Consider the following 19750-nt stretch of genomic DNA (forward strand, 5'->3'; position numbering starts at 1 on the left):
GACCCATCAACATTCCTTACTCAAAATTTAAAATTTAAATTTTTGTGTAACAATACACATAACCAGATTGTACAATAAAATGTTTTTCAAAAGATTTTCTTCAAAAATCTAAGTCGTTTTTGTGACCATCCTTGGTTACTGGTGCTGCTGTTTTCCCATTGGGATCAGCTGACTTTTCTGGAATTTGAGTCAACTGGTGGTTTTGTTTTTTAATTAAGCTGACATGTATTAAGAACGCCATCAAAAAGTATCTGAGATTTTAATTGCTCTGATCATTTAGTGTATTGTTGTAATGAATTTATGTATGTTTTTATATATTTCATAAAGGGGTTAAAGTGTAGCCCCTATTTTGTATATATGAGGAATAGCAAAATTGTTGACAATATTAGTTTATTTGTGGCAAATATTGGCCAGCATCCTCATATACGCTAGCCAATAGAAAAATGTAGAGACGCTAGAAAAAATGTATTAAGAAATTTTAATAAATTTTTTATTAAATTTACTATTGTTTTTATTTTTTCAATTCATTTTTTGACTTTTTAATTAAATCATTATCATGCACAGTATTAGAAGAAATCAATATCCCATAGCTTATATTCATTACGATTGTTATTTTTGCAATAGTAATTTAAAAGATCAGTACCTGCAGAGATGCCCTAAAATTATCTTTGTGTAAATTGATAAAGCTGTTACTAACAAAATATAAGTAATTATTGTAGGACTATTGGTTAAATAGTCAGATGGGTTACATCTGACAACCTAAAATTGATATCTCATTCAATACAAGATTTTAGGTCTATCTACAATAAAATATTTAAATCGAAATAAACATTAGAATCATTGAAAATGAATGAATTAAATGAAAAAAGTCTTTGACAGTTCATTAAGAAAGGTTTATAAAATGTTAATGATGATATATGACATACCAAAATAAAATCGTGTTTATAATATACCATTGAATTAAATACAACATTAAAAATTAATTTTAACACATATCTATTTAATTTCTACATTAGTAAATGAATTTGTTAATCATAGTGCAGTTCAACAACAAATTATGAAGTCGGTGGCTCATTTATTATGTATTAAATTTCACCGTACTAATTTTATGCTTTATTGTTATGCTAGTACAGTGTTTATCCGTTAGATAGTATGAAGTCGATTTTATTGTAGTAGTACAGAGTACGTAGTATCTTCTAGAGTGCGCTGTTATATAATTATATAAATACTATGAAACATTGCGCATGCGTTGTTTATAGCGCTAAATTTTAGGATGTTTACTCGGTTAACATTGTTTACTGCTAACGTTTAAACAGATACTACCGCGTCAATATAAACTGCTACTGAATTGTACGTAAAGGAGATTTTTGATTTTACAGTTTATTATCACTGAAGGTGGATTTTCTCTTTATTTTGAAGTCTAATATAATTACTTTTTGTGTGTGGTTTTATGTTGTAAAGTAATAATTAATACAGACTTTATAAACGATTTTTTTTAGCTTTTACTATAGGATTTTAACGTTTTTGTTTACAAAATATTTTTTTTTTGCAAATATTACTTAATAAGCATTTAAAGGTAAGTTCATTAAATGATTACATTATAATTTAAGTAGGAAGTTAAGAAAAAATTGATTAAACAATTACGCAGTTTTACACTTGAGTTCTTTTGTATAATATTCAATTTCTAATTTTAATTTCATTCAAAGCAATGAATTTTCTTCAACAGTATAGAATATTAGAATTCCATGACTGACTGTTTTTTTTTCTTTGGAAAAATCAGGCTGTAAGAATAATGATTTTTAATAACCACCGAAAAATTCGTATTTTCGTGTTACGTTAAAAGAAATTAATAGGCTGTATACTTACACCCAAATTATCAATTAATTTATTTAAAACAAAATTCTTCCTGTATATCCGAAATAATAGTATCAAGAATTTATCAAAAGACACGTTCAATGTAATTTAATAAAATTAAAAAAAAAATAATCCTGCATTAAATGACGTAAAATTTAAGGAATCAAACCGTAATTTTTTTTAAAGTTAATTATTGTACTAGTATTTGGAATCATCATTCGTTCACAGAAGATAAAAATTAATTTTTATTACAATGAAAATAATGTTAATTTTGTATAAAAATTTACACCAGTGAATAGAATGAAGGTGTCACTGATAGGGCTGAATTCCACCTGAATTTCGTTAGACTTGGAATGCTGATATACAACCTTATTTATAATTGAATCAATGAAGAAGGTAATAAGAAACCGCTTCACTTACTTTTCTAGTAAGCCTTTCACGGGACCCATATTACTTTTAAGTATGGCTATGTCATTTTTGAGAGCGATTGCGTCACTGGTTATTGTCTTGATCATTGATCATTGTGATTGATCATTTATATCAAGTGGCCTACAAATGTTATGGCTAAGGTGTAAAAAATTCGATTGTACAAATTAAATAATGTATGTAATAAATAAATGTCACAAAGAAATGTGACATTTATTTTAATTATTTTTTTTATTTACATTAATTTATAAATTATTAAATTTATGACGTGAGCAGACTCTTTCTTTCAACTCTTCAACTTTATTTTCGTAATCTATCATATTTTTTTTACGGTTGCCCCTCAATTTATCTTTTAACCTTTTTGTAAGAAAAAAAGAACGAGTGCTGTCAGTTTTACTTGTACGTATTTTTTTTAATTTATTAATTAATGTACGTTGAACTATTTTGGACGAATTTTGATTATTATTCCTTTTTCTGGTTGAAGATTTGTTGTTCTATTTTTCATTTCTTGATAATACTTTTTTCATACGTTTAGTGGTTTTTGTAAGCTTATTCGTATTTTAATAAAAGTAAAAATAAGTCTTAAAACAAGGTTTATAATTCTTATTTAAATTTTTACTTTTACTTTTTGTAGTTTAGAATTAATTAACAGTTAAATAAATTGTTGGTGGTTTTTTGTTTGTTTTTTTTTTTGTTTCTTCCCTATTTTTAGATGTTATATCGAATAAAATAGGAAAAGGAAAATATCTTTACATAAAAGAAAGCAAGAACTTTCAATTTAATAGAATTTTGAAAACAATTTTGAAAATCAGTTCGATCCGATTAACTATCGTGATAGTTTTATCCATAAAAATAAAATTGAAAAGAGATTATTAAAAACAAGACCACTGTATTTAGGAATTTATTTCAAAATAAAAAACAAAATAAAAAATAAAAAAAAGGTTTTGTTCACATAAATATATTAATTTTTAATTAATTTTTTTAAAAATGCATTCTCTTTATATCATGATTGGTTTTAGGTATAAAATATAAATATATCGGTAATAAAATTCTGGAACAAAAGAAAATCAGTTCAATTTTAAAGAATTTTGAAAACCTTTCTATTTTGGATGCCTTATAGAAAAAAATTATGTTATTTATTAATTTCATACGAAGTCTTTTTATGCTCACAGAAACCGGAAGATAAATAATCTGGTAATTTTTACGTTAATTTTTTTAATTTATTGTATGGACTAAATTTTAAAAACAAATTTAAAAATTACTGAACCGTATATTTTTGTTTTTTCAGAATTAAAAAAAAAGCTAAAAATCAGATTTTAAATATATGTATGTGTGTGTAATATATATATATATATATATATATACTAGCCAGTTGGGGGTCCGCCTCCTAGACCCCTGGAACCCTGGTTGGTCCAGGCGAATTCTGAAGGCAACTCTGGGGCCACTGGACCTATTCCAGGGCCGCAGAGCTCGCTTCGCTCGCCATTCTCGTCTAGCAGAGGGCTCCGCTCCATAGACCCTCGCAATGTTCGTTACCCTCATGTTTATGAGAATAAGACTGATAAATAACAATTAAAGTATTCTTCAGGCTTTATAAAAATCTGGAAAAGAAACTAAATTACAAAAGACAGAATAGTAACTATGGTAACTAAATTTCCTTTAACGACGAAAAAATGAGGTAAAGGTATTAATTTTTTTCTCTAATGAATATCTTTAATTCACAGTTTCACCCGAAAATAGGCTAGGGCCTCAGTCTTTGGCTTAAAACCTTCCCTGGAATAACACAAATGTATCCTGCTAATTTGAAAGCGATCGGTCGGTTGGTTATTGCGTGATATGAGAACAAATGGACAGACAAACTTTCGGCTTTATATATAAGATATATATGTTTTCTCCAACCACTTTTCCAGCTACTGCCGAGTTTGTATGTGTGTGTGTGGGGGTGGGTGGTGTGTGAGTGTGTGTGTGTGTGTGTACAGGCAAATGCAATTACCGCTACCGGCTTGCCAGGCCTGACGTAGCTGCAAATGTAGAGCAATGTAAGTGTAAATGTACCGGTAAATGTGTAGTTTCACATAGAATCAGGCCGACCAATCAGACGTGTGGTTAATTGAAACCCTACCGCCAAAGAACATCGATATCCACAGTCTGGCATTCAAATCCATATAAAAGCAACTGGCTTTACAAAAGCTCAACATTAGAACTCTCGACTTCGAAAATCAACTGATTTTGCAATGACGAGTTTAAATATTAGATAACCCCGGAGGTACATATATTGCTTCTAAATATGTACGAGTATAATGAAATAGAGTATTTCTAATCGTTTAAATATGATTTATATTATTTGTGCGTATGTCTTATTATTATTTTTTTTAAATATGACGTAATTATTTTGTTATTTAATCTTTTAACTTTGCATAATTAAGTTGTTTAGAGACTTACGAGATTTAACGTTGCTCAGTATTGTTATTGGGCCAATCCTTTTAATTTTTTTACTTAATTTTGTTCTACATTTCAAAATCAGCTTATACTAGCATTTTAATGTTAGTTAATAAATTCTACGTTAATGGCATTTTATTTTCTCTATTCGCGTTTAAAAAATTGTATGCAATTGAAAATTTATACAGAGTGAGCAACGTAAAACCGAACCCTTAACGTAACCGCTGCAGAATCGGTAGCTTATGTTGGAATGAAATTTTATGAATGATACGGATAAATTAAATAGGAAACCATAAAACGTAATTTAAGTGTTGTATTTATTTACCTTATTGTTACAAAAGTTGTTCAAAATGACCACCCTAGGCGTCGTTACGCCTAGGGTGGTCATTTTGCTTTCTTTTTTAGACTGATCCTATTGAGAGTCAGTCGTCTAACGCAAAACGTTGTCAATTGCATTGATTTCTCGATTAATGTTTACCTTCAGTTCATGTTCTGCGAATTAACATGGCCGGATAAATGAAACCGTGCCTCGTCTGACACGAAATACGACGTCGGGTCTATCTGTTTACTAACAATGTTTTCGAAAAGCCAGTTGCAATAATAAAGTCGTTTCGGTTTGTCTGTCTCCTTCAGTTGTTGCACAGTTGTAACGCGGTACGGTTTCAAATTTAATCCATTAAAAATTTTACGACAAGATGTGTATTTAACACTAGATTGTTGGGATAACTTGCGTAGTGATTTTTTGAACCGGCAATAATTCTCCTTTCAATATCGGCAACGGCCTATGGAGTCCTAACGGAAGACTACCTATTTCATTTTTCATTTGAAACCAAACCTGTTGTACACCATTTTTTTGCAAAATCGTGTTTGCTACTCTTCGCTGGAATACAGGTATTCGGAAATTTTTCTACGAATACTTAACGTGATTCTTCAAACGATCCAGAACGAATATAGGCCTCAACTATAGCTATCCTCTCTTGGATTCAATAAGGTATTTTACACAAACACAACTTTTTTTTGTGTTTTTTTTTATGTCTGGGACTACCGTTAGGTATTGCTTCAGAGGATGAGATGAAATGACAATTTTGTTGCGTGTGAAAATGCCATGCCTGACCGGGATTTGAACCCGGGACCTCCGGATGAAAGGCCGAGACGCTACCACTCGCGCCACGGAGGTCTTTCTTTTTCCTGTTTAGCCTCCGGTAATTACCGTTCAGATAATACTTCAGAGGATGATATGTATGAGTGTAAATGAATTGTAATCTTGTACAGTCTCAGTTCGACCATTCCTGAGATGTGTGGTTAATTAAAACCCAACCAACCACCAAAGAACACCGGTATCCACGATCTAGTATTCAAATCCGTGTAAAAATGACTGACTTTACTAGGACTTGAACACTGGAACTCTCGACTTCCAAATCAGTTGGTTTGGGAAGACGCGTTCACCACTAGACCAACCCTGTGGGTTAACGGCGGCCAGCCAACACAAACACAGCTGCACTCACAATACTGCACTGCAGTAAAACGTATACTGACACGTAACCACCTGACAATCGGCAGCAACATACACTAGTAACATACATCCACGTAGTCGCACTAGTTGTGTGAGAGTCTTTCATAAATAGTGTTGGGTAGGGGTTTTATTATGGGTTCGGTTTTATGATGCTCACTCTGTACTTACAGAGAAATTGGGTTTTTTTTGTTTGCTGTGTGCAGTTGATAATATAGAGAAAGCTCTCAATTTTCATTCAAGAAAAGAGAGAATTAGTGGATTCTGAAATTATAGATACAGATAGTTAAAAAACTGAAATTTTGCATACTTATTAAAGGATAAATTAAACAGCGGTTGAAAAGAAATTACAAAAAATCATTGGAAAGTGTGAAGCCTCGTAGGTATGTTCCTCATAAAAAATGATAGATTACTCTTCTTACCTTTTACTTTCCTGGCATCATAGCGCTAGAGCTATGCTGTAAGAAAGAAAGTATGGAAATCAGTCAGAAAATGGGGTACTGGCTATTTTTTCATTTCTCAACGTTTCATAACCCAGGGACCCAGAAAACAAAAAGATAAATTTGGTAGTAATGTTCGTACCTACGTGTGTACTTGTGTTAACGTGTTTTAGCTTAATAACTTTTGAGCGGATAGACCGATTTGAATTACTTTGGCACAGATAATCGTGTATACGCAGCAATTTATTGGTAAACTTTTGCGGTCAGTATCTCCAAGAAACTGTCTACCCCACGGTAGACAGTTTCTTTGAGGTCAGTTTTCTCAAAATTTTGCAAACATAACCCCACTTTATATTAAGGTCATCCATAAATGCTTATCTTATCGCTTAAAAAAACTTTCTTCAAAATGTTTTCCCTTCCCCAAAAATTGAAAAATCTTATCTTTTTATTTATTGCATATTTTTTAACTGATTTTTTTATGCTTCCTAAGCATAATAGTAGTACATGTGGCCCAAAAAAATATTTTGGGGTAACTTTTGGGAGGGGGGAGCCGATCACAGTTTAAAAATATCGATTTTTTTTTAATTAAAAAAGAATTCTTTTTTGTTTATTTAAACTTTTAATAGTAATATTACAACAAAATTTTATCATAATTCACCCCACCCTCCAAAAATAAATCTTTGGATACATTTTATCGGTTGTATATTTTTCAGTGAATTTTTTTTTAGTTTCTTCCATTTAACACAGAAAACGTAGAAAAATCAATAACCTTTCTTACAAGATGATTTTGGGGGTAGGGAACCAGAAAAAGGTAAAAAAAAAAATATATTTTTTTTTAAACTTTTTTAATGTGCTAAGAAGAATAAACAAATCGTAATTTCTCAACGTTTCATGACCCAGGGACCCCAAAATACAAAAAAAAAAATAGATTTGATAATAATTATCAAATTTTCCGATTTTTTTGTCTAATTGGTACCCATGTAGTGGATATTACGGGTTGATATTTTTTGTATTTATTATTTTTCTACTATATAAGAATAAATAGCCAATACCAGGAAAGTGTAACAACTTTATTGTCAGCTTTATTTTTCTTTAAATACAAGTAAATTAGATCCTGAATTAAATTATATGTATAGAAGTGTAAATTTTCTCCGGAATGTATGCATGTTGCGCAGAAAAATACTGTTCAGGAAAAGTTAAGATAAATAATATAACCTGGTAGAGGGCTTTATTGTTGTTATTTATGTAGACTTTCAGACAAAAAAAGGACATGTTTTATATGTACATACACTCGTACAAGAAGTCTTATATTATATGTACAGAGTGTCCCACGAAGAAATAGTGAAACTTTCAGGACATGTTCTACTGATGAAAATAATGAAACAAGTTCATATAAACATAGGTCTGGAAAGGCTTTGTATTCGAGTTACGGGTGGCGAAACATTTCGCCCGGATTTCATCTCTTCTAATAAAAAGAAGCCCTACTGTAATTTTTGTTACCCAAATTAAGGAGTAAAGTTGGTGAATTTTTATGTAATTTGAGCTGGGAACTATGTTAAAACAGCTCCCAGAAGTGTAACTCCAGTAGATTTTAAGACATCCGACGTAAAACACAAAACTCGGTGTTTGTAGTACAATAGCTTTGTTAAATCACTAATAAATGCGGAAAATCTAGTAACAAAGCTTGCAGAGAATTTAATTCTCAGAAAATTAATGCAAATACACCCGATAAAAAGAAAAATAAAAACTTATAAAAATCGTTTTTTTATTGAAGCAAAACAGACGAAAAATAAAATCGTATTATTCCTTCTTATCTAATAAACATTCTTAACAATGTTTATTAAGCGAAATATTTCGCTAGCCTATCTCAAAAACAAAGCGTTTCCAGACCTATGTTTATATGACTTTCTTTCATTATTTTCACCAGTAGATCATGTCCTGAAACTTTCACCGTTTCTTTGTGGGACACTCTGTATATACATATATAATTAAGGTACATACAATTAATCTTTATTGGATCGTTAAATTATCTACCATATATTAAACAAATAAGCTTACTTATTTAAGTAAATATGTAATATACACATTTAATAATAACTAATATTTTATCAAATTAATGAAGAAAACAGATTTCTCTTCCTATTTTTTTAAAATTAAGAATTAAATTTATTTATTTTATTAAATATGCTAGTTATTGATAAAGTAGCGGTCGCTACGAAAACGCTCATGAGAGTATATATATATATATATATATATAAAGTTAAAAATCAGTAAAGTAAGTCATTATTAAAAAATAATTATTAATATTATTTTCTATTAAATAAATAACATTCATAACGTTTCCTGCTTTTTCAATTACTAACACTTACAAATATATTAATTCAATTCATTAAATATATAATGAAGTGAACCTTTTCTTATCATACTCTCAGTAATTTACTTCGGGTGATTTTATTATTTTTTAACGATATTTCTTTTGTTTCTTCAATAATTTTGGGCCTGTCTTTAAAATTTGTAAAAGTTATGGACGTATGAGACAATGTGTTAACCATAGCCTTTTTTTTATCTACTATCAGTAGGACTAGTAATATTACCCTAGATTGCTTCCCCTTCCATTTTGGGATGTGATTTTTAAATACAGAAAATTTTCTAATATTGGTCTTTTTTCTCCTCTTTCTTGTAAAATTCTATTCTGTCGTATTTGTTAAATTTTTTGAACAAGTAATAAATTTTATTTTCAGGTATATAGCTTTTAAATAATACTAATAATAAATAAATAATAATATTTACTCGTAAATTCATTAATGTTCTTGTTTCCAAAATACCATTGTTAGGTTTATTATGTTAAAAAAAACGTTTTTTTAATAAAAAAAAATACATAGTAAGTTCGTGACATTGTTTTTTAAATTTAAAATATCTATTTTTTTATACATTCAATATATTCCAGAAATTAGGATTGTCAATCTTTATCCAGTTGATTGGATAGCTCATGATTAATGTCGAATTTTTTTTTTTGTGTATGATATTAGATATTAAAAATATTCCGTATGCTTTTAAAAATATATTTTAATTAACATTAATTTTTTGAAGCTGTATTTTACAGTAAGTACATACTTGCACAAAAGGATAAGAGAGAATAGTATCAAAGAGAGGGGCCCTCTCCATTATAAATTTAAATTTAATAAAATACTCTTATATTGAAATTTTATATAAATAAAAATAATAATTAATCTTATACAAAAGTTAGATTTTCCTAGAGTTCTTCTACGCAGATTTTAAAAAAAATTATATTATTCAGAACCTTGAGTATATTTGTATCGATTAGAATGAAATAAATGCCGATCTCCGTGGCGGAATGATAGCAGCGTCTGGGCCTTTAATCCGGAGATTCCAGGTTCGAATCCCAGTTAGGCATGACATATTTCATACGCTACAAAAATTCCTTTTCCACTTCCCACGCATGTTTCAATCTCATATGGCAAGATCATCTAGCCAAAAAATAAAATCGATTAGATTTATCGAAATCCTACCAGAAAAAATTTCTGCGTAATTCTTAACCATTGATAACATCGAATCGGGACTTTTTTCTTAATCCAATCCCCGACTCAGAAATTGTAGATTTTTGTGCCAAATCATAAAATTCTTAAAGTTTGTCGCGGACTTTCTCAAAGAATATCTTGAATAAGTATTTATTAGTAATGGCCGACACTACCCTATTATTCGTAAATTGTATGCATCTACTCCTTCCCACATCAATCAATCCCCACCATTATTTCAGCTTTGGTTCAAATTCAAGCCAAACCAGAGCTAACTCAGAAGGCAAATTATACAGTTATATGTGCATTTATTTTCATAGAATCTTTAAAAAATCTTCTTTATAGAATCTTACAAAATTATTATATATAAAGAAATTTTTTAACGGATGACCATCTATGAAAAAGCCCATGAAAAAAGTTGGAAAACTACTAAAATAAAGTTTAAACTATAAAACAAAAAAAGTATCGGTATAGAAAAGGGGATGACGTTACTTTCCCTGAGAGGATTTTTATCCTACAAACGTTTCTGCAGTTTCCATTTTATATAAAGTTTCATTAAAAATTTCTATAATGAAAGAAATATCTACAACAGTTTTATGGAGATTGCTGTAATAATTTGTGCAATGAACTTTTTTGCTGGTTATAACGTTTATTATTAATAAAATACTACTTTTGTTCCCGTTAGATAAATCTAAAACATAATGACGGTTCAGTTTTGTTACTTCATTATTATCCAGCAGATCTAAGGCTAAATGATTTGTATGTCCAGAATCTGTAAGTAATTTGTGATAATATTTCACCTCATTTAATACTGTAAATATTACGGTGGACCTCATTGTAACTTGTAGATCACTGAACATGAGTAGTATTTCTCAGAGCTTAATTTTGGAACCGAGGTAAAACCTGGATTATTGTTGGTTAGGAGATTTTAAGGAAATCTCACTCTCTTCGTGTAGCTTCTTAAAACTGAATTCCATAAGCTCAGTCCGATTTCAAAATTGTTTTACGTACCAATACTTTGATATTTAATGACAATAATAACGTTCTTCTTAAGTCACTAAATACATCTTATAATTAAAATTTAACTCGTTTCTTTTCTCCTCTAAAGTAACTTATAATTATTGTTATAAAGGTAATATTTTATTGTTTTATGCCATAAAATGCGACGCATAAACTTTCTTTTACAATTTTAAAGTTTTTCAATTGTTAGTATCACATAAAAGCTTTTTATTGTAGACGAAAGAATAAGGCATTCAAATTTTGTGGTAGTACTCAGTAAATTTATAATCTTTTTTCTAAAGAAATATAAGAAGAGATAAATATTAAAAAACAGGACTACAAAAAAAAACATTGCTCTTTAATATAGAGTAATTACTAATCTATATATATATATTTATATATATAATATAATATATATATATTTATATATATATATAAAATTACACCAATTCTGTCTGTAACCGTTTTACGGCCGCAGTACTAAATATACATTAACCAAACTTTACAGGGCCCATATCCACATCTTCAGGATGTTTTAAAAAAAAAACTCAAAAGTTACAACTAAAAAAATGCCCCCTTTTCACCATTTGGCAACATCGATATGTATATATATATTAAATTATCTCCTATATATTTGTCATCACCTAGCGGTCGCATTACTTACTTAATATCTAAAATCCAAATTTTATTCAGGGCTATGAGGTGTATACAAGTCGAAATAAATATAAGTCATGGCTAAAAAAAAATAAAAAAATAAATTAAAATAATCTACGCTTAGAAATTAAATTGAATGATCTGTAAATTAATTGACAACGGACTGCTTCTAGCGGTAGCCGTGTGCAGCCGCCCGGCGCATCACCACTGGTCCTGTAATATTATAAAATCTATTCCGGGACCACCAAAGATTTTTATTTCTATGGATACTGTAATGGAGCAAGATGAGTCAGTTCTGTATCCAACAGAGTTTTTGAATCCATCAACACCAACCGAATGCCGCCTCATCACCTGGAGCTAAAGATAGGAACTACTGTTATGTTCTTGCGGAATCTGAAGCCACCGAAACTTTGCAATGGCACTCGACTATGTATCAAAGATTTATCAAGAAATATCATAGAAGCAACATTTCTTACTAGAAAAGATATAGGAGAAGATGTTTTCATGCTAAGACTCCAATAATTTCAACCAATCCTCCATTTCAATTTAAACGTTTGCAATTCCCTTTAAGAATATCATACGCAATGACCATCAAATCACAAGGACAATCCCTAAACGCTGATGGATTACTGTTAAAAAATAGTTGTTTTGGTCACGGTATATGTGGCGTGCTCAAGAGTTAATTCACCAAGAAATTTATGCATTCAAACTGAGAATCGCCAGACTACCAACACAGATTTTTATAAACTACCTAATTAATTACGTAGGATAATAATCTTTCTATTTTTTCTACTTTAATGTACAGCATTCATTATGTTGTATTTTACTTTATTTTTATTGTTCGGCGACATTGCCCACCATCCACGCGGTGTCACTGGTAACATGAATATAAGTCAAAATAAGTTTTAATTAATTTGATCATATTCGTGGCTAATGGATAGAATACCAATAAAAAAATCTTACAGAAATTGTGGTTTAAACTTTTCCTTCAGTATAAATATCATTTACTCCAGGCTGGCAGAGCCGGCCCAGGCGGCTAGTATAGAATAATTAAAGAGCGAGCGAACGACAATTTTGTATATAGTACAATATTTTTTTCTAATTTTTTAAAATTTATTTAAAAAATAAAATAATAATAAATATAATATTATAAATTATACAATATATAATAATAATAATATAATATTTGCGGGATTATATATATTATAATTTAATTATGTAATGTAATATAATAATATATGTATATTTACATAGCCTCTGACACTCCCGGTTACGTTAGGATTCGAATCCGAATTCATACACCTAAATCGGTTCAGCCGTTGAGCTGCTACGGTGGAACAAACATACACACATACATCCTAAATACATTAAACGCCTTTTTGGGCAGTTGTGCAAAAATACATATATATATATATTTTTTACCAGTAGTTCTGGGAGAGGTATACCTAGTTCGTTTTATATTAATTTAGCAAATTGAGTACAACGATGTAATTAAACTAATAAAGTACAAAATTGATTTGTTATCCGTAATTGATTATTGAAGTTTCAGTTTGAGAAAAAATAATCTTAATGTATTAGCAAATACTACAAGCAGCATTTTCAGAGACAACGGACATTATCGATTGACGACTGTTAAAAAGAGATTATTTTGCTATTGTTTTAAAATATTGCTTGTGTTTTCAAAACATTTTTAAAAAAAATATGTCTGAAGGGAAAATATAAAAAATTAGTTATCAAAAACCAACGTAAAATTAAGTAATAATTTACTGAAAAGTCGCTATAAACAAAAATGAGGACAATCTCAAAAACAAATATGAAGTTTAAATATGAAATAAAATGTGAAAAAAATAATTATCTAACAACCGCTGAAACGAAAATTGAAAATGATGTTTGAACGTCAGAAATGGAAGGAAGACCAAACGTTCAGTCTGTGCGCAGCGGTGGTTTGATGACAGGAACTTTCTCTACATCGCACCTTTCCTACATACACTACATTTAAAAAAATATTGTAATCACCATATTTAAATGGAAAACTTTATGAAAAATTGTTAAAAATGTGTCTTCTGCTTAATAGCAAGGAATTTTATTACAATGAGGCAATTCTGATGACAATCTGTCATCAGAATTGCCACATTGTCAAGTTATAATAGGACTTCGCTTTGTCCTTTAATAATATTACCGCCGTTAGTTTCATTTTATGAATTTTACAACCAGAAAGAAGTATAAGCTAATTATTTTAAAATTTTATCTGCTTATGCAAATATTAGAATAATAAAAAAATTCAAATAAATTCAATTAACAGACTGAAAATAAAAACCAGAGTAGAAAATTATCGTAAAATATTTTTACGTATACTTTTATTTATTAAAATCAAATCTGGCCTTTAATTTAAAGGACCGTATTTTTTTAGAAATGTTTAATTGAGATTTTAATTGCAAACCGAAAATGCGTGGATTTTATCATTTATGAACTTTCCCCTCAACATTTTATTGGTTAAGTGATATGCGAACGGATGTTATGTTTGATAAAATTATATGTAGAAAAATTGTATAATGTTTTATTTTTACATCGCTGAAAGCTTCTTTTTTATTTATTGTAAAAAATGAATAAAGGCGCAATGTTAGTTTGATTTATTTTTCACAATTTTATTATCGTAATATTTGTAATACTTTTTTACCAAAATTAGGTTAACTTTGAAGTAATGTTCAATTAGAGTATCTATCTATCTATCCCTGGAAGTTCGATTATACAGCCAGATACTGTTTTAGAACATAGGTTACGTAAATAACTGCGTTGAAAATAGTTTGAATTTAAATGATTCGTGTTTATGTCTATACATATGAGTATTTTTCAGAACAGTAGACTTCGTGCACTGCTTTATGCAAATAAATATTAGCTAAATTTTTTTTTTTTTTTTCACTAGACATATGTGAACTATATAAATTCTTTTTATGATAATGATGAAATAAAATGAAAAACGAAGACCCTTTTCGGTAACTGAATCTAAGGCCAGTTGAATGAATAAAAATTGTAATATTTTTTTTTTAATTCTCATTATTTTTATTTATAAATCATCAAACATATTTTATTTTTTTTATACCGGAACCAATTTCTGTAAAATGAACCGCAATAAAAAAAGAAAGAAAAAATGAAGCTATATGAAGTAGTTGAGACTACCATTTTCCCAATATGACTCCTGAAACAGCAGTTTTTTTTCTTTTTCTTTTTTTTTAACCTCCGGGACCACCGTTAGGTATTGCTTCAGAGGATGAGATGAACGACAAGTAACGTGTGAAAAATGCCATGCTTGACCGGGATTCGAACCCGGGACCTCCTGATGAAAGGCCGAGACGCTACCACTGGCGCCACAGAGGACCAGACCGTTTCTTCGTTCTTAATGTCTTGCAAGTTAACTTATTTGTATTCAAAAATGTTTTACGAATAAAACTGAAAAGTTTCCTATAAGATCCTATTAGTCAGAAAAATACCAAGGATATGAAATGCTGTGATAACATTCCCGTTTCCTGTTTTTGTTATATGAGCTACAGAAATGTTTATTTTTTACATTAATTTCTTCTTTAAAAAAAAAAATACTCAGTGTAAAATCAAAAGAAATTAGAATTGCCCATCAAATGATCTTATTTATTTATGCATTTTTAGTATATATTTTTTATTATTAATTGATATCAATTTTTTTAATTATTTGTATTTTTATTTTGAGATTATACTGCCCTGTAACAGATAAAACCTCCAATTAAGGTTTACCAGTTAGTCTTGCCCTATTAGACCATCATTTCTGAAATAGTATCGTTAATTGAACTCTAACGACTAAAAATAGGCTGTTAACATATGTTATAAACGTTTATTAAATTTCGTTGCTAAATATAAGTTTTACATTTCGTTAATTAAATTCAAATTAAATTTGTGTGTATGTGTGTGTAAGTCATTCATCCGAAACAATCCACAGTTGTAGTACTGAAGTCCTACTAATAAAAAGAAGCCCTACTTTAGTTTCTGGTACCCAAATTAAAGGAAAGTTGGTGGTATCTTACGTAATTTGAACTTAAAAATCTTATTATATAATAGGATAAAAATTATACATACGGTAAAACTAAAATGCTTTTTATCCTATTATGCAATGGGATAAAATAGGTGCTAGAACTGTAATTAGTCGTTTTTAAGATATCCATAAACACAAACTTCGGTGTCGAAAAACAAGTTTTTTTAGGTTTTGTTACCACATATATACCTAATTTAATATACGCGGGCGATAACGGTAGCAACGATGTAAGCTGGCGCACAGTATACGGACGCGCTGATACAAGCATCACTCCCACCGTGCAAATGACCGCGCAGTTCTCCCACCATAACGGAACTGCAGCTCCACCACTCTCAGACTCCAATAAAATACCGTGCACGAGAGTGAATTTTCAATTCATCGTCGACCACCATCTGGAGAAGAGCAAAAAGAAGAAGTTGGAAGACAGAAGACGTTCCCTGGCCGGCTCAACTTGGACCTCCCGGTGGATGCCAACATCTCCACCGGAGCAGCAGGCCTGGCCGGCCCGTCGAGGGAACCGCTGGATGCGGACGCTGCCTTCTGGCTCCAGCTCGCCGGGCTTCAATTGCCCTGCCTGGCGGACTCAGCAGCAGTAGCCAGCCCAACGTGGGATCACTCGGGTAGAACCGCCTTGGGCGCGCCGGTGAAGGACGACCGACACCGACCCAACACTGCTGGGCTCTGGGGGTCACCACTGCCTGTAATCAGTTAGAGGATCTAAAGACGATCTCCGGTAAAGTCCCTCGGGACTTGGAACGGAGGGGATGATGTAGCGACCGGTAACATCACAAGGTGGGTGTCTTCCCCCTACGGGGTTGGATGGGCCACCACTGCCACGCTGTAGTGGGGACCCAACTGCCGCTGAGGGAAAGCCCGGTCTGACTTGAACGAGCCGCAACTCCCCGACTTCGCCAGAGACCAGCTTCCAGACCCAACAGCACTTCTCAAAGCTAACGCAAAAAACGGTCCTTTTCAGGGCCACCACAAGGTTTTGAATTACCAGCCGACGAAGCCATTCGACGACAACAGCCCTTCTCAGAGCTACCATAAGGTTAGTAAGTGCCACGTGCCGTCGAAGCCATCCGGCGACAGTTTGAAGTACAGTAGCTTTATTAAATGACTAATAAATGCGGAAAATTTAGTATAAAATCTTGTAGAGAAAAGATTTAATGTAAATATAGCTAATAAAAAGTAAATAAAAACTTCTAAAAATCGGTTTTTTTATTGAAGCATAACAGAAGGAAAATAGACAGAAAACTGTATTATTCTTTCTGTCCTAATAAACATTCTTTTTAAAAACAAAAACGTTAATTACTGAAAATAATTTTAAAAGAAATACAGAATTTTAAAACATCATATATTAGCTGTGTACATTCAATAATTTACACAGGTAAAACGAAATAATTACGTAAAAAATTAAATTGAAATGTATATCTTTAGAAATATTTTTAAAAAAATTATTGTATAGGTTGGCAATAATAACAGCTGGTCAACAATGAAAACTGTGTTCTTCTTTTGAATCTGTTATCACAAATTACGTATCATATCATAAAGGAAGTGTAGTGTTATTATATCATAGTGTAAAAATGCCGTTTCAATTTTCTAACAAGGAATATGCCGATATAATTTTTGTTTATGGATTTTGTAACGGTAGTTCTGCGACGTGAATGTCAGGAGAGATTTCCTGGAAGGCGGATTCCAAATACGAAAACCTTTTCGGTGTATCAGAATTTACAAACGAAAGATCATTTCCAACGTATTCATATTTTGTTGAATGCCAAGTAAATCATCGTATTAATGATGAACATCGTGTGATTCAGCATAGCCCAGGTACTAGTGCAAGACGAATTTCATGTCGCACTGGTTTTTCAAAAAACAAAGTAAGTCTGCTTGCTTATGTTCCGGTAACACGCAGTTATAACATGAGTGCGTCCTCTCTACTCGTTTACATTCGGCAGAGACATATCCCCTCTGCCCAGCACCTAAAACACTTACCACCAGGCTCTCTTATATACGATCGGCAACGTACCCATCCGATTTTAGTTCTTGCCTCTGTTAGTCTCATTGCTGCACTTACGTTGTTATAACGGTAGCGTTCTGCGTTGCGCCGTATTCCGGGCGAATGGAAGTTACTCTAAATTCATCACCCGTTGTCCCAATTACGCGGGTCACTGCTGTTTTTATTTCGTCTATAGTTGCCTCAGTATCAATATCTTTTATATGTACAATCGATCTACGGATATTCCTAGACCTTAGGTCCACCTGCAGCTCTGCGGCTCTGTCTCGTAGGGCCCTATGTAGTTTCTCAACTTTTTAGGCACCTTTCACTCTGATGCACAGTTCCTCGCGAGCGCCTTTTCTGAGAGACAGTACCTCTCCCACCTCTTCTTGTGTTACTGACTCCTTTACTTTCTTGAGGAGATCTGCGTATGTCTTTCCTAGTGCCTTCACTGTTACCGTACCACTATCCTGCACTGACGGTGTTGACCTATCACTTTCTCTCCACTGGTTTTAATTCCCGTCGGGTGGACAAAACCTCGGACCGACTCGTCACATCCTCTAAAGATATAGGCCAGCACTTTCTTAACTAATACTCCTAGCCTGCCCTCTGGCAGCACGAAAACCGGCTTAAGCGATTCCGCACAAATCTTCTTTGTAGACTTCAAAATTTCGATGAGTGATTTCTTCTTCCTCTTCGGAGGATTCCAATACGCTATGAATCTACTCTTCCTTGCTAGTGGGCCATCTCTCCCCAATAAAGTTCTTCCCGTACGATATCTCCTGCTCTAACTTCTCTGTGTCGCTTAGCTGCTCCGACTAGAATCCGTCCTCCTGACAAGTCAATATAGTATACCAAATCCCCTACTTCATCTGATATAACTTTGATCAGTACTACATTTTTAATAGCTTCAGCTAGCCATCTCCATGCAGTTATCTTCACCTGATGGTGACTTCATCAGACATTTCTCCTTTCAATTTACCACGCAGATTGTATACCCCGACTTCGTCCGTCTGGGTTGCCTGGTTCACTGTGATTAGCGGTGCTGACATCTCAGTTAATTCTTTGAGGTCTGCATAAATTGTTGTCAATTCCTTCTCGTGTTAAAAAACATATTTACTTAAGTTCGAGTCTAGGTTCTGCTTTAAGAGCAATATCGCCAGTCCTAGTTTATTCATCAAATCACCTGTGTCCTAGCCTGCCTAGCCACTCTGTGTCCTAGCCTGCAGCAACATTACTCGATATCGCACATTTCGTTTACTGATGAATCTCATTTCAGATACTGAATTAACTTTTAAGCTTTTAAGCTAAGATTGTTAAGCTGCGGTACGGTATATCTGTGTTTGTCCAGCTTTCAATAAAATTTAATACATAGAATTAATGACAACAGAATAACGAAACAGATTTTCATGTACCTTAGGGAAAAGAGGTTGAAAACAAGCTGGATCCATGAAATCAAAAAGTCCTACTTTTTGGAAATGGTCCGAGGTAAGGAAATAAACGCATAGCGACAAGATGAAAGAGTACTGCAAGACAAGGGGAAAAAAAGAGAAGGAATTGAAATTGTTACATAGTCCTTAGGCAGCTGTAACGAAAGAAGAAGAAAATGAGAAACGAAGTTTCACACTCACCTCCTCGTGTGTTTGTCGGGTAACGCTAAGAACCGTGCAAAATATTTTTTACGAAGGACGAGTAAACAACTATTATTATAACTATTGTATTTTAACTATTATTACAACTATTATGTAACTATTATTTTTAATATGGGGATCGATTATTCTGAGATCCGCATACTTCAAATCACATAAAGATTCGAGACCTGTTCTGATTAAA

At 31.8% G+C, this 19750-nt stretch overlaps 1 protein-coding gene across 5 annotated transcripts in view; it reads left to right on the forward strand.

Annotated features, from left to right (window-relative positions):
- Nucleotides 1–1313: 1313 nt before the first annotated feature.
- Nucleotides 1314–19750, forward strand: part of LOC142323955 (carboxypeptidase D-like) — a 103488-nt gene continuing 85051 nt past the window's right edge. For all 5 annotated transcript variants that reach the window (XM_075364371.1, XM_075364364.1, XM_075364368.1 and 2 more), the window contains exon 1: nucleotides 1314–1576. The gene's annotated coding sequence lies outside the window, so the exon portion shown is untranslated. The remainder of the gene's footprint in view (nucleotides 1577–19750) is intronic.

The sequence above is a fragment of the Lycorma delicatula genome, chromosome 4, assembly GCF_047948215.1.
Source record: "Lycorma delicatula isolate Av1 chromosome 4, ASM4794821v1, whole genome shotgun sequence".
NCBI classification, from domain to species: Eukaryota; Metazoa; Arthropoda; class Insecta; order Hemiptera; family Fulgoridae; genus Lycorma; species Lycorma delicatula.